The sequence below is a fragment of the Corylus avellana genome, chromosome 1 (genome assembly GCF_965113065.1).
Source record: "Corylus avellana chromosome 1, dhCorAvel1.hap1.2, whole genome shotgun sequence".
In the NCBI taxonomy this organism is placed as follows: Eukaryota; Viridiplantae; Streptophyta; class Magnoliopsida; order Fagales; family Betulaceae; genus Corylus; species Corylus avellana.
Window position 1 is genome coordinate 4,828,451 of NC_142490.1, and position 7,308 is coordinate 4,835,758.

At 34.2% G+C, this 7,308-nt stretch overlaps 1 pseudogene; it reads left to right on the forward strand.

The window, feature by feature from the left end:
* The first annotated feature begins 87 nt into the window (after nucleotides 1–87).
* Nucleotides 88–1,609, forward strand: LOC148587883 (uncharacterized; annotated as a pseudogene).
* Nucleotides 1,610–7,308: the final 5,699 nt, after the last annotated feature.

Consider the following 7,308-nt stretch of genomic DNA (forward strand, 5'->3'; position numbering starts at 1 on the left):
TCCTCACACGAACCCTTTTTTTACTTCTCGCACCTTCTGGGTTTCCTTTTTCTCGTTTTTTAGAAATTCCGTGTAACAGATAGGGAGATGGAGAGGCAGATGAAGCTTCAACATTTCATCATAGGCATCCGTTGATCTTCAATGAAGAGGTTAAAAAGGATCATGAAAAATTACTCTGCGATGGCTGCGAAAATCAAATATGGGGTCCCAATTACAGTTGCAAAGAGTGTTCCTGGTTCATCCTTCACAAATCATGTGCACAACTGCCCCACCAGTTGGAGCACCCGCTGCACCCGAAACATCCCCTTCTTCTCATCCATGCGTATTCCTGGGAGAGGGAAATCAAGTGCGACGGTTGCAATACAGAGGTTCTATGGGGCTTCATTTACCATTGTTCTCACTGTAATTTTAGCCTTGAAAGTAAATGTGCTTCTCTACCGCTCACCGTCCAAGCTGAAATTCATGAACACACATTGACTCTCGTGCAGAGATCTAACTCTTTCACTTGCGACGCCTGTGGGAAACAAGGCAAAGGTATGTTTTACTTGTGTGCTATCTGCCCATTCTTGGTTCACCTACATTGTTCTTCCCACCCTCTGAACCTCGCCAATCCCCTTCAAGATACGGTTCCCATCGAACCAACTAGTATGCTAAAATGCGAAGATGTGGGGCTCAATGAATCCATTGATGCATTGACATATGTTGTCAAGAAATCCAAGCTGGGAGAGGACAAAGTTGAAATACCCGTGGAAATCAAACATTTCAGTCATCACCATGACTTGAAGCTTGTTGATGAGCAGCTTGAGACACAAGAAGAATTTGACGGGTGTATGTGGCCTATCGACCCTCCATTTTATGCTTGTACTCAATGCGAATTCTTTCTTCACAACTATTGTGTTGAATTGCCCAGAAAAAAGTCACACCCACTTCATTGGCACCCCCTCACTCTCCTTCCAGAGCCACCGTATGTTCCTTCTTTTTGTTGCTATGCTTGTGGGCGTGATTGTAATGGCTGCGTCTATTGTTGTGAGAAATGCAACTTCGACCTAGATGTCCATTTTAGTTTGATATCTGACAAATTTGTCCATGAAAGTCATTCTCATTGCCGACTTGTTCTCTCCGCTGGTAAGTGACATTCTGTTGGACATATCATTCGTTGCGCTGAATGCGAAATTAATCTGGATTTCAAATGCGCTACACTACCGCCTACTGTAAGATAGGATCCATACGAAGATGAAAATCCATTCGAAGTAACGTTCATACTTTGTTTTGAATTTGAAGATGATTATCATGAAGAATATGAATATTATTGTGTTTTTTGTGGAAAAAACCGACTTCCAAATCGTTGGTTTTACTATTATTCGGATGACACTTTCGCTGCTCATTCTGATTGCATTCCTGGGAAATATCCATATATCAAGTTTGGGAAGACTTATACGTTTGACATACACGAACATCCTCTCACTTTTGTTGACAAGAGTGAGAACGAGGACCCCCATCCTCCATGTGATAAATGTGGTGATTCTTGCCATGATAAGACTTTTGCATGTGTCAAATGTAATTTCAATCTTCATAACCGTTGCTTGGTCAAATATGATCCCCATATGAGAACGAATAGTAGTAGGAACTGTCTTAAAACTTCTATTATCCATTTTCTATTTGATTATTAATCAGAATTATCTTTTCAGTGTTGTTATTGAATTATTAACTCTTTTTATTACCTCTTTTACTGTTTGGGTTTGATTTTCATAGTTAAATTTGAGAATAGTTGAAGCTAACAAGTTTTGTTTTTCGTTTCACTGGGAACCTTAGTTGAGTGAAACCTTAGTTTTAATTGAAGGGAATGAGTTTTGATGCTAAAATTATGGAAAGATGATTTGTGTGTGTGTGTGTGTGAGAAGTGATTGTTGAAATTTTTCTTTTTTGCTGTCAAATGTCAACTTTTCATAAATATCAGTTAGAATTATTGGGTTGGCTGCAGTTTGCAGTTTGCAATTTGCAGAAAGCCCTCTATGGGCTTAAGCAGACCCCTCATGCATGGTATTCTCGTTTGAGTTCAAGATTATTTGAGATGGAATTCATTGGTTCCAAGTTAGATTCACCGATATTTCTCCTTTTTTCTGGCAATCTACTAGTGTATGTTGATGATTTCGTCATCACAAGCTCTACAGCCATGTAAATTGATAACCTGCTCAAGGAACTCTACTCTGATTTTGCAATTAAGGATGTAGGTCATTTGCATTTCTTTTTAGGGGTTGAAGCTACATGGAAAAATGGTGATCTTTATCTTACTCAATAATGATACATTACTGATCTCTTGAAGCGCACGAACATGGCTCTTGCTAAGCCTATCACTTCACCCATGTCTTCATCCTCTGTTCTTATACCACGGCAGTTTGCATGATGGGATCATTGAGTACTTGACTTCCTACTGGAATCAAAATACAATCTTATACTTTGATAACATTGGTTCAACTCATCTCACATTGAATCCCATTTTTCATGCTCGAATGAAGCACATAGTAATCGATTATCATTATCATTTTGTCCAAGATAGAGTTGCAGTCAAGGCACTGTGTCTAGCAAGTATATTAGCTTGCTGATGTTCTCACAAAGCCTCTTGTGTCTCAATGGCTTCCATTCTTAAAATCCAACCTCAACGTTTGTTCCTCAACCTCGAATTCGAGGTGGCGTATTGGATTAGAAGAGGATAACAACAAGCTCGACGATCACAACAAGCTCAAGAACTCAGTCATGGATAATATATAGCAGATAGGATATCTTATCTTAAGTCACCGGCAATTCAAACTTTTAGTCATCTGTAATTTGAATAATGTACATCCACTTGTAAAGGAGATCACGTTATATAATTATAAATACAATCATTGCTCTGTACATTCAGTAGGTAGAATCATACACAAAACAAATATCAGTTAAGACAAAATCTCATATTTTGTTACTTACGTTTAGTTAACCCAAATGGTTTGAATGGATCTCTTGAGATGAAACATTTCCTAACCCCAAACAACAAAATTAGCAATTTTATAATTGATCAATCTTAGCCAAAATTGCATGACTTGCAATCTTTACATCCAAGTGAGACTGAACTTTAGATGTAGTTTAGACAACCTTTCATTCTCAAGCTACAGATGTTTACAATTCTCAGTTTATATTTAATTTACAATTGTCAATAACTTGTCATAATTGAACCTGCAATTGTAGTTGATTGCATCATTGAAAAGGTACTCGGGATAAAATAAAGAAAACTCGATTCTCCTGTGCTTTGAAGAGTAGAATGATGAACCGATGACAGATTCAGAGTAGTAAACTCTTACCAAGGAAGATAAAGAACATAAACAAGTTTAAGAAGAGCAATATTCATCGTGTCTTGGGCCAATCTTCACTGTTTGTTATGTACTTCGGAGTCCTTATTTGAGAAACTATATAGGCCAAGCCCTCTTGCCTCTCCCACCGAAGGTCCGAGGATCAGCATTTGAAATAGACAAGTAATAATGGATCAACTTGCATGCTTCTCTTCAACGAGTAAAAAGTAGCAAACTTATATTGGGGCAAAATGGGCAGGGGCAAGATAGTAATTTACGATCAGAAGGCAAAATGGTAATTTCAATATAAAAAGACTAAAATACTCTACAAATTTATTAGTTAGATAACAATGAACAGGGGCAAGATAGTAATCTACAATCTAAGAAAAATGTCAAAAGACAAAAATAATACTGCTGAGACTCAATTCCCACTTTTTATATTTTTAATTTTAAAATTTTTATTTTGTAAATATGTGGACACATGTCAATTTTTTAATGATGCTGACATGACTTCCCATCAAATTTTGGACGGAATATAGACGGAGGTACCATCTCCGTTTTTATGTAAACTCGAGGTACTTCTTATGATAAAAACTAAATTCTAGAGAGTAAAAAATAAAGTTGTTAAACCACATGAGATAAAAAAGTATTTAACCCTTTATAATAATATAAATTATATTGTTACTAGTATAAAATTAAAAATAGAACAATAAAACTTGATTTGTCAAATGAACTATTTTGAATTTACTTTAATCTTTATAATATGATTATCTAACACTTTCAACTTGCACAATGATAAAATATTTTATAAAATTGGGATAAAATATTTAGAGACTTTTCATCTTCTTAATATTTAATTTTTTCTATTTTATTTTCAACCTTGGACTTCAATAGTTGGGCTCCAATCATAAATGCTAAATGTTGTGTGTGAACAGAAACCACCCATGTCTCACGAAAAAAAAAAAAAAAAAGGAGTAAAGTCCACTTAATCCCTTCAAATTATCACCTTAATGACAATTAATTACGACAATTTATCCATCAAACTACTAAAATAATGATAATGTACCCAATGCTAGCAAAATAATGAAATTACCTCTATATAATTTTCAATAAGACAAAAATACCCTTAAAATTTGAAAAAATAAATAAATTAATTGCCTTGTTTGGGAAGCAAGATTTTCCAACTCAAACTGAAATTTTTTCTAAATTCATGTTTGGCAATTTTTTAAACTCAATTCAACTCAACTCAAAAAATTTCAACTTAACTCAAAAATTTTCATCCCAATTAATAAAAATTATAAATAAAGATTGAAAAAATAAATAAATAAATTTAGGGTAGCCGAAACACCCAGGTGGTGGCTGGGCCACCCCAAGCCCAACTAGGGTGGTCCGACCACCCCTTAATATTTTATTATTTTTTTAAACTTCTTATTATTATTTTTTTAATTAAATTTAAAATATATAGAATATTTTATTATTATTTCTATCAATGGGACATATGTTTCATTTATGGCCTTAGGATCTCTCTAGAGAGATCCTAATTATTAATTGAATATTTTCAAATCCAAAATGGACGGGAGAAAATCCTCTACCGTGTTTGACCCACATTCTTTCGTGGGCCATAGGTCGAATAATGAAGGTTGTTGATAGAGAACAATTTTCAATCATATTTGCTTTAACAAAAGGGACATATATAACGATTCTGACATTATATGGGGACATAATTAATGGCGTTGGAAAGCTCATTTAGAGGGTTACAAAGTCATATTTCATTAAGTTTTTCTAATTCAAATGTTTACTAAGTTAAAATAGACCGTAAAAAGAAAATTGAAAAGCTGTACAAAATTGCTCGTTTGTTGTTTATGTTTGAACAAGCTTTAAAACGAGTTGACAAAATAGCTCGTTCAATAACTCATATAAAGTTGGGTTCGAATGAGTTATTCATAGATGCACTCGTTTAAAGTTTGGTTAGAACGAGCTGCTGTGTGAATTGTGAATTCATGTAAGAATACGAGGAAACCATAGTTAGGTTCGAAAGAGCCTCTTACACGTTCAGACAAGCTCCAATAAATTTTTGTAAACAAACTTTTATTTAAGCGTTTTCTTAGGTTCAGGAGTCTAGGTAGTATAAATATATGTAATGGCTATCTATAGCCTTAATTTATTATGTTATTTTGACCAGTGATCAATGAAAAACACTTTTAAGAGTGGTTTTCTTTTCTATCCACATTAAATCCTTGATATATTTGCCGATAGTTAAGAGTAGTAATTACTAACGTTCCTCCTCTGCTAGTTAACGCGCTTTGGACGAATTTTTTTGTTGTTTAGCCCACAAGATCTCCATCAACAATTAAATAATTGATGTAGTGCAACTTGACTTTGATATCAATTAATGCAGCGTGTAGTGATTAGTTTGCCAAGACAAACAAGATAAGAATCACAACTCTTCTTAAAACTAATACTCAATCAAGGATTTAATGTGGATAGAAAAGAAAACCACTCTTAAAAGTGTTTTTTATTGATCACTGGTCAAAATAACATAATAAATTAAGGCTATAGATAGCCATTACATATATTTATACTACCTAGACTCCTGAACCTAAGAAAACGCTCAAATAAAAGTTTGTTTACAAAAATTTATTGGAGCTTGTCTGAACGTGTAAGAGGCTCTTTTGAACCTAACTATGGTTTCCTCGCATTCTTACATGAATTCTCAATTCACACAGCAGCTCGTTTTAACCCAACTTTAAACGAGTGCATCTATGAATAACTCATTCGAACCCAACTTCATATGAGTTATTGAATGAGCTATTTTGTCAACTCGTTTTAAAGCTTGTTCAAACATAAGCAACATACGAGCAATTTTGTACGGCTTTTCAATTTTATTTTTACGGTCTATTTTAACTAAGTAAACATTTGAATTAGAAAAACTTAATAAAATATGACTTTGTAACCCTCTAAATGAGCTTTCCAACGCCATTAATTATGTTCTCATATGATGTCAGAATTGCTGTATATGTCCCTTTTGTTAAAGCAAATATGATTGAAAATTGTCCTCTATCAACAACCTTCATTATTCGACCTATGGCCCACGAAGGAATGCGGGTCAAACACGGTAGAGGATTTTCTCCGATCCATTTTGGATTGGAGAATATCCAATTAATAATTAGGATCTCTCTAGAGAGATCCTAAGGTCATAAATGAAACATATGTCCCATTGATAGAAATAATAATAAAATATTACATATATTTTAAATTTAATTAAAAAAATAATAATAAGAAGTTTTAAAAAATAATAAAATATTAAGGGGTGGTCGGACCACCCCAGTTGGGCTTGGGGTGGCCCAGCCACCACCTGGGGTGTTTCGGCTACCCTAAATTTATTTATTTATTTTTTCAATCTTTATTTATAATTTTTATTAATTGGGTTGAAAATTTTTGAGTTAAGTTGAAATTTTTTGAGTTGAGTTGAATTGAGTTTAAAAAATTGCCAAACTTGAATTTAGAAAAAAATTGAGATTGAGTTGGAAAATCTTGCTTCCCAAACATAGTAAAATTGGGAGTACGTTTTATTTTAGTAAGGGTAATTTTGTCACTTTAAAAAAATTGGGAGTACGTTGTCATTGTTTTGATAGTTTGGGGGATAAATTGTCACGATTGATAATTTGGGGGGTAAATTGTCATTAAGATGATAGTTTGAGGAGGTTCAGTGAACTTAAAAAAAAAAAAATTAAAAAAAAAAAAAATCTCATATCTTTTGTAATGACGACCCAATTTGCGGTTCCAAATTCGTCGGCATCAGCCTTCTTTTCTCGGGTTGTTTTCTTATTGTATCCACGCAAGACTTGGCTTTTATTTTGGTTGGCAGCCACATTTATTTTTTCTCCAAGTCTTCGTGCTTTTCGAAGTCCACCACCTATAGAGACCACTCACCAAATTGGTCCCACGTTCACGTGCCCTTGAATTCTCTCAAATCACTCGATGA